The 6,836-nt window shown below is 36.7% G+C and overlaps 1 pseudogene; it reads left to right on the plus strand.

Moving 5' to 3' along the window:
* The first annotated feature begins 402 nt into the window (after window positions 1–402).
* LOC112201844 lies at window positions 403–1,699 on the plus strand (annotated as a pseudogene).
* Window positions 1,700–6,836: the final 5,137 nt, after the last annotated feature.

The following is a 6,836-nucleotide window of genomic DNA, read 5'->3' on the forward strand; positions in this document are numbered from 1 at the left end:
ATACATGCGGTCCATGCATGTAATTACATGTTAAAGATCAGAATCGGTCAATCGGATACCCCTTTTAATTAAATCAGAACTAAATTATGTTTGGAATACAAAACAGTTTCTTCACTTAAAGTAATCTATCGATCGTCACGTTGCTTGTATTTGAAGTTAATGACTACACATATGGCTATAAGTCTATAATCGAGATAGATATAGTGATCACTCATCTTGTCCAACATTTGGAAAGGCCAGTTTTTTCTTATCTTCTTGGTGAAATAATTCACGAGCCACCTTTCATGGACCATGTAAAGTTGTCACATATGTAAAGCACAGCCTAGCTGGCTCGTTCACACATTCCGGCGTACTGCTTTATATGGCAAGCAGTAACTTGCTGCATGTGAACTGTGGATAGGATCAATCATCAATGGAAAGCATGAGCATTCCGGAGTTACCACTACTAGCCTCCCCAAGTAGTTACAGTATTCCGGTGCAAGGTCTAGGAACGGCTGTGTATCCTTTTCGTTCCTCTGAACAAAGTAAAAATAAAGAAGCCATTCTCAGCGCAATCAAAGTTGGTTACAGTCATTTTGATACGGCAGCGGCTTATCAGACTGAGTAAGTTCTTGGTGAAGCTATCGGCGAAGCTATTTCTCTTGGCCTCATCAAATCCCGGGTTGAACTTTTTGTTACTTCCAAGCTTTGGTGCTGTGATGCACACCCTCACCGTGTCCTCCCTGCCATTCAGAACACCCTCAAGTATGTATGTGGGTGTGGGTGTGGGTGTGCGCGCGCGCTTGCGCGTGTATTTTATTTTCAATACTAATGAATTTAATTACAACTGTTAATACCAATTAGCTAGGCTATTATGACATGTATTTGTTTTCCTGCATGCAGGAATCTGAGATTGGAGTACCTTAACCTTTATCTGATTCATTGGCCTGTGAGTTTGAAGACAGGAAGCTATGACTTTCCTGTTAACAAAGAGCACCTTCTTCCTATAGACTTTAAGGGGGTGTGGGAAGCCATGGAAGAATGTCAGAAGCTAGGCCTCACCAAGTCCATTGGAGTCTGCAATTTTTCATGCAAAAAGATCGAAACCTTGCTTGCCACTGCCAAAATCCCTCCTGCAGTCAATCAAGTAATTAATAATAGTACTTATTTGGTAACCAATTAATTAGTCGAGAGGCTTGATCCTATGATTTTGCATGCTTCTAAATTTAGTACTGGATCATGCATGCATCTACATATCCATGCTTAGCTAATTTGTTTCTTGTCAATCAATTAATTTGGTAATTGTTTTGTTAAGGTGGAGATGAATCCAATATGGCAGCAGAAGAAGTTGAGAGAATTGTGTAAGAGAAAGGGTATAGTTGTCACGGCCTACTCTCCTTTGGGGGGAAAAGGAACACCTTGGGAATCAAACGCCATTATGGAATGTGAAGTCCTCAAACAGATTGCAGATGCAAAAGGAAAATCTCTTGCTCAGGTTTGTTTGAGGTGGCTTTATGAGCAAGGGGTGAGTTTTGTGGTGAAGAGCTTCAATAAGGAGAGGATCAAAGAAAATGTGGAAATATTTGACTGGGAGCTAAATCCTGAGGAGCTGGAAAAGATAGATCAAATCCCTCAGAAAAGAGGATATCTCGCATTTGAATTCATAGCAGATCAAGGCCCTTACAAGTCTCCTGAAGAGTTTTGGGATGGGGAAGTTTAACATCAGTAAGAGTATCTCCAACAATGGAGTCAAGCGCCAAAGTCATTTGCAAAATTTGACTCCCCTAGTGTCATCACTATTCATTCATATTTTGCATCTTCAACAATCTTTAGTCAAAAGCGAAACTCATTTAATAAATTAATCATTTTAGACAATATTTAACTACAATATGAATTTATATATCATGCATAATTATTTTATATAATATATCATCATTAATTGAATTTAAAATTTATTTATTTATTTTTGAGAATCTATATATTCATGCCACGTGTCAATACTATTCGGATCTGATATCTTATCTCTATCTCGGTAATTTCATACATAAACTTTAATAACATAAAGTTTATCTCTTGCTCTAATTTATTTCTTTCAAGTTCAATGCCCAGTAAATCTAAATGTTACTTTGTGCAACGGTATTTTTTTATTATATTGAAGGGAACAAAATCAAATTTAGCCAAATCATATCTCAATCTTTACGAGTATTCATCAATCAATTGTGTTTCTTCTGGGTTTGATGGTATTAGAGTCTCCATGGCTCACGCTGATGCATGATGGCTTCTTGGATGGGTTTTGGGCAATTTCCAGTCCAAGATTCGAGCTCCTTCAATTATTTTGGTTGATTATATCCTCTTTACTGAACTTGTTCTTCATCTCTCGAATTTTGGATCTATTCTTGCTTTTCTTGGGTTAATCACTGATGGTTTTCCATGAAGTTAAATTGAAGGAGAGAGAAAGACAAGAGAGATGGGGAATGAAAGGAAAAAACAAGGCATGAACTAGTTGTAGGCCATTAGATTCAATATCGACACGTGTCTTGATCTTCTTCAAAGCTTAGGTAGATTAGGCAAATAAAAGATCAGGAGAGGATCCGCACCCAACATAAAAAGTTGAATAAATTATCATCAAGTCTTTGATAATAGAGAGCTAAACTATGCAACTTATTGGGCATTTGTGAGCGGTTATGTTGGGCGTTTAACGTTTTGCCAAATAATAAATTATTGGGCTTACATTTGAGCATGGGAGAGTGGGAGGTAGAAAAACTTTTGCCTCTGGAACTAAGTTAGAAATGAAAGAATTTGAATGTGCTAATTAATTAAACACCCACCCTCAATTCCCCCACGTTACTAAATCTTAGAGATCACCTTTCAGGCTGTCACCCCCATCTGACAGATCTCCTCCCATCTTTAGAGGTCAAGATTATAATGCTTAATATGAATTTCAATGAGGATTATGGTCAATTTATAATGCAGGTATAGCTGGAGCACACGGGAATCAACAGGTTTTTATCTTAGACTTAACCCAAAGGTCGAGTTAAGAATATTTTTAAATAGTAGATTAGTCCAAAGTTCAAGGTCAGTGCAGGTGTGAGGTGTTTATTTGGAAATCACAAAGGAATCCGAGGGTATTAACTTTGCTATATATTATATATTGAAGTCCTCGTATCGATCAATTGCCATGCTCTAATTTGAAGCTAAGAGTGGTAGTGTTGAGAAAAATGGGAAGCTTGCCAGTAGCCGAAAATGTCTTATCACGTTCCATCAACATTCCAGTACGTGTTGCCACTGGTCTCATCTGTTATAAACAGTATGCTTAAGCAATCACAAACACATAATCTAGAACCTATACTAAATCAAATCATGTTAATAGAATTACTGCAAATTAACTGGATGTAAGAATGAATTAGGGATTGAAGACTGCATATTAATCCTGAATCTGCAGAAAACTAAACATAAGAACATGAACCTAGAAAACTTACTTGATGCACTCCTACTGTCCATGATAGCCTTCTCCTAATTTCACCCTCATGTTCTCTTAGTATATGGGACTAAAACAAGAACAACTCGTGCATTAGAAGGGACTAATCTGACATATATATACAGCAACCTTGCAAAGCAGTTCCATCCATAAAGAAACTGCTGCAATACCTTAACTGCCTATCAGCTTTAACTGCTTGTCTAACTGCAACCCGATTTTGAATTCAAATAACAGATAAGCTTGTCTTAATATGATGTATATCATAAGCTTATACTATAGTCTAAGATTAATTACATATATGAAGCATATATGCAGAATACAAACTCCAAACAATGTCTTCTTCCATAAGCAATGTTAATTTGCTTATCTCCCACTGAACCTGGCATTGATTTGAAATTGTTGATGAATGCACACACACACACACACACACACACACACACACACACACACACACACACACACACACACTCACATATGAACTGATCTACTTAAGTGTGCACTGCAAGTTTAGACACTTAGGCTATTTAAATTTTATAATCTTGATTCTGTCAATAATGTCTAACTACAAGGAACCTAAGAACATTACAGTGAATGAAAATAAACACTTATGTTCCAAGATCACATTGCAGTAGACTAAAATCACATGAACCTCAGTTACAACAACAGTATAAACACACATGTGCTATTTATGCATTTAACCACACACTCGTATGTTTAAAGTCCTACCAAAATTTCTAAATAAATAGAAATAAAGCAAATTATATCTCATTTTGAAACTTTATCACAATCTGCATATATGTATTGTCACATATGAATTGCAATATGTACATGTACTTCTTGATTTTAGCAGATGCCTACTAGGATAAAACCTAATAATATAATTGCACATTATTGATCATATCAGAACTAACAACAATAAAGTCAAAATACATACTAACTGGTAATGATTCTGACATGTAATTCAGCTCTAGATGATGTCTTTAATTCCCATATGTGCAGCATGCTTGACAAAATCAGCTACTGGCAAAGCTTTTGTCAATGGATCTGCTAACTGATCTTTTGTCCCAATTTTTGCAACTTCAATCTCTTCATCCCTAACACTTTCTCTTATTGCAAAGTACTTGACATCTATGTTCCTTGAACCTGATGATCTCTTGTTATTCTTGGAGAAGAAGACTGTTGATGCATTATCACAGTAAATTACCATAGGCCTTTCCACAGAATTTATTAGTTTCAAATGAGAAATAAAATTTCTCAACCACAATGCATGACCTGTTGCCTCATAAATGGCAATATACTCAGCCTGAAAAGTTGATGTTGCTGTCAAGGTTTGCTTTGCAGTTTTCCATGAAATGGCTCCACCTGCTAGCTAGAAGAAATATGTATCCAGATGTTGATTTCAAGTTATCCATATCTGATTTGTAAGATGCATCTGTATAGGCCTCCACTTCCAGTTCTTGCTCATCTAATCTTCTGTAAACTAGCATATGATTCCTTGTTTTCTTCAAATACCTCAATACCTTCTTTCTTGCTATCCAATGATCATGGCCTACATTTGATTGAAACCTTGAAAGCATATTTACTGCAAATGATATATCAGGCCTTGTACAAATTTGAGCGTACATCAAGCTCCCCACCAATCTTGCATAAGGCACATTTTTCATGCTTTCTGCTTCTAATGTATTTTTTAGGACATTGTCCCTTATGCAGTCTATCTCCTTTAGATATTGGTGCATCACCTGATTTGCAGCCTTGCATTCCAAATCTCTGCAATATCTTGTCCACATAATTTTTCTGAGATAAACCTAAAGCACATTGCTTTCTATTTCTGGTTATATCAATACCTAGTACATAATGTGCTTCTCCCATGTCTTTCATGTCAAACTGACTTAACAGAAAAGCCTTTGTTTCTTTCAACAAGCAAATATTACTGCTTGCAAGTAAAATGTCATCAACATATAGAATGAGCAAAATAAAATTGCTCCCACTGGTCTTAAGATAAATACACTCATCTAATTTATTTTCCAAAAATCCAAATTGAGTGATTACCTTATCAAACTTGAGGTACCATTGCCTGGAAGCTTGCTTAAGACCATATATGGATTTCTTGAGTTTGCAGATCTTGCTTTCATCTTCTACAAAACCATCTGGCTGCAACATATAAATTTCCTCATGCAAATCTCCATTCAAAAATGCAATCTTGACATCCATCTGGTGCAACTCAAGATCAAAGTGTGCTACTAGGGTCATGACAACTCTGAATGCATCTTTGGTTGAGACTGGAGAGAAAGTCTCATTATAATCAATTCATTCCTTTTGATTGTAGCCCTTCGCCACCAACCTGGCTTTATATCTCTCTACTCTGCCACATGCATCCCTTTTTGTCTTAAACACCCATTTACATCCTATAGGCTTAGCATTGCATGGTTTATCAACCAAAGTCCATACACCATTTTGTGCCATGCTGTGAAGCTCATCCTCCATGGCCAACCTCCATTTTGCATTATTTACAGATTGCATAGCTTCTGCAACTGATATGGGATCATCTTCATCTCCTAGTTCAGTCTCTTCAATAGTCAGGTATAGCTTGTAATCATCTGATATGGCACGTTTTCTGGTTCTCGTAGACTTTCTCAAGGCCACAGGTTGAGACACTTCTACATTTGGTGCTACATTTATCTCATCTTGTTGATCAACTTGCTGCACTTGCACTTCATTATTCATACTTTGTTCATTTTGAGCAATTGTGACTGCATTAGCATTCTCAATATCATTCAGCACTATATCTTCAATTTGGTGTGCTGCAATATCAAACTCTTGATTTTCTGGAATAGGATTCAAAAGTGCTTCATTTTCTAGAACTGAATTGTTGTTGCAGTCCTGGTTTGGGATTGGTGAGGCACTGCAATCCTGGTACACAAACCATTCTTCAAAGGCTTTGTTGCTATTCTGCGTTGCTATTCTGCATTGCTACTATTTCTTTTTCTGCATCTTTTCTTGCATTGTTATCAAACAATTCATCATAAAATGTGGCTCTATGTGACTCCACAATCCTTGTGCTTCTGTTCGGGCAATAAAATTTGAAGCCTTTTGATTTTTCACAATAGCCAATGAAATAACCACTTACAGATTGAGAATTAACCTTTCCATCTGCCACATTATGAACTCTCACTTCTGCATTACAACCCCACACATGGAAATGATTTAAACTAGGTTTGTAACCACACCATAATTCAAAAGGAGTTTTGAGTACAGCCTTGCTTGGAGTTCTATTACAAATATAATTTGCTGTTTTCAAAGCTTCTCCCCACAGAAATTTTGGTAGTGCAGACCTTACAATCATGCTTCTTACCATGCTAATCAATGTTCTATTCCTCCT

This window comes from Rosa chinensis, chromosome 5 (assembly GCF_002994745.2).
Source record: "Rosa chinensis cultivar Old Blush chromosome 5, RchiOBHm-V2, whole genome shotgun sequence".
NCBI classification, from domain to species: domain Eukaryota; kingdom Viridiplantae; phylum Streptophyta; class Magnoliopsida; order Rosales; family Rosaceae; genus Rosa; species Rosa chinensis.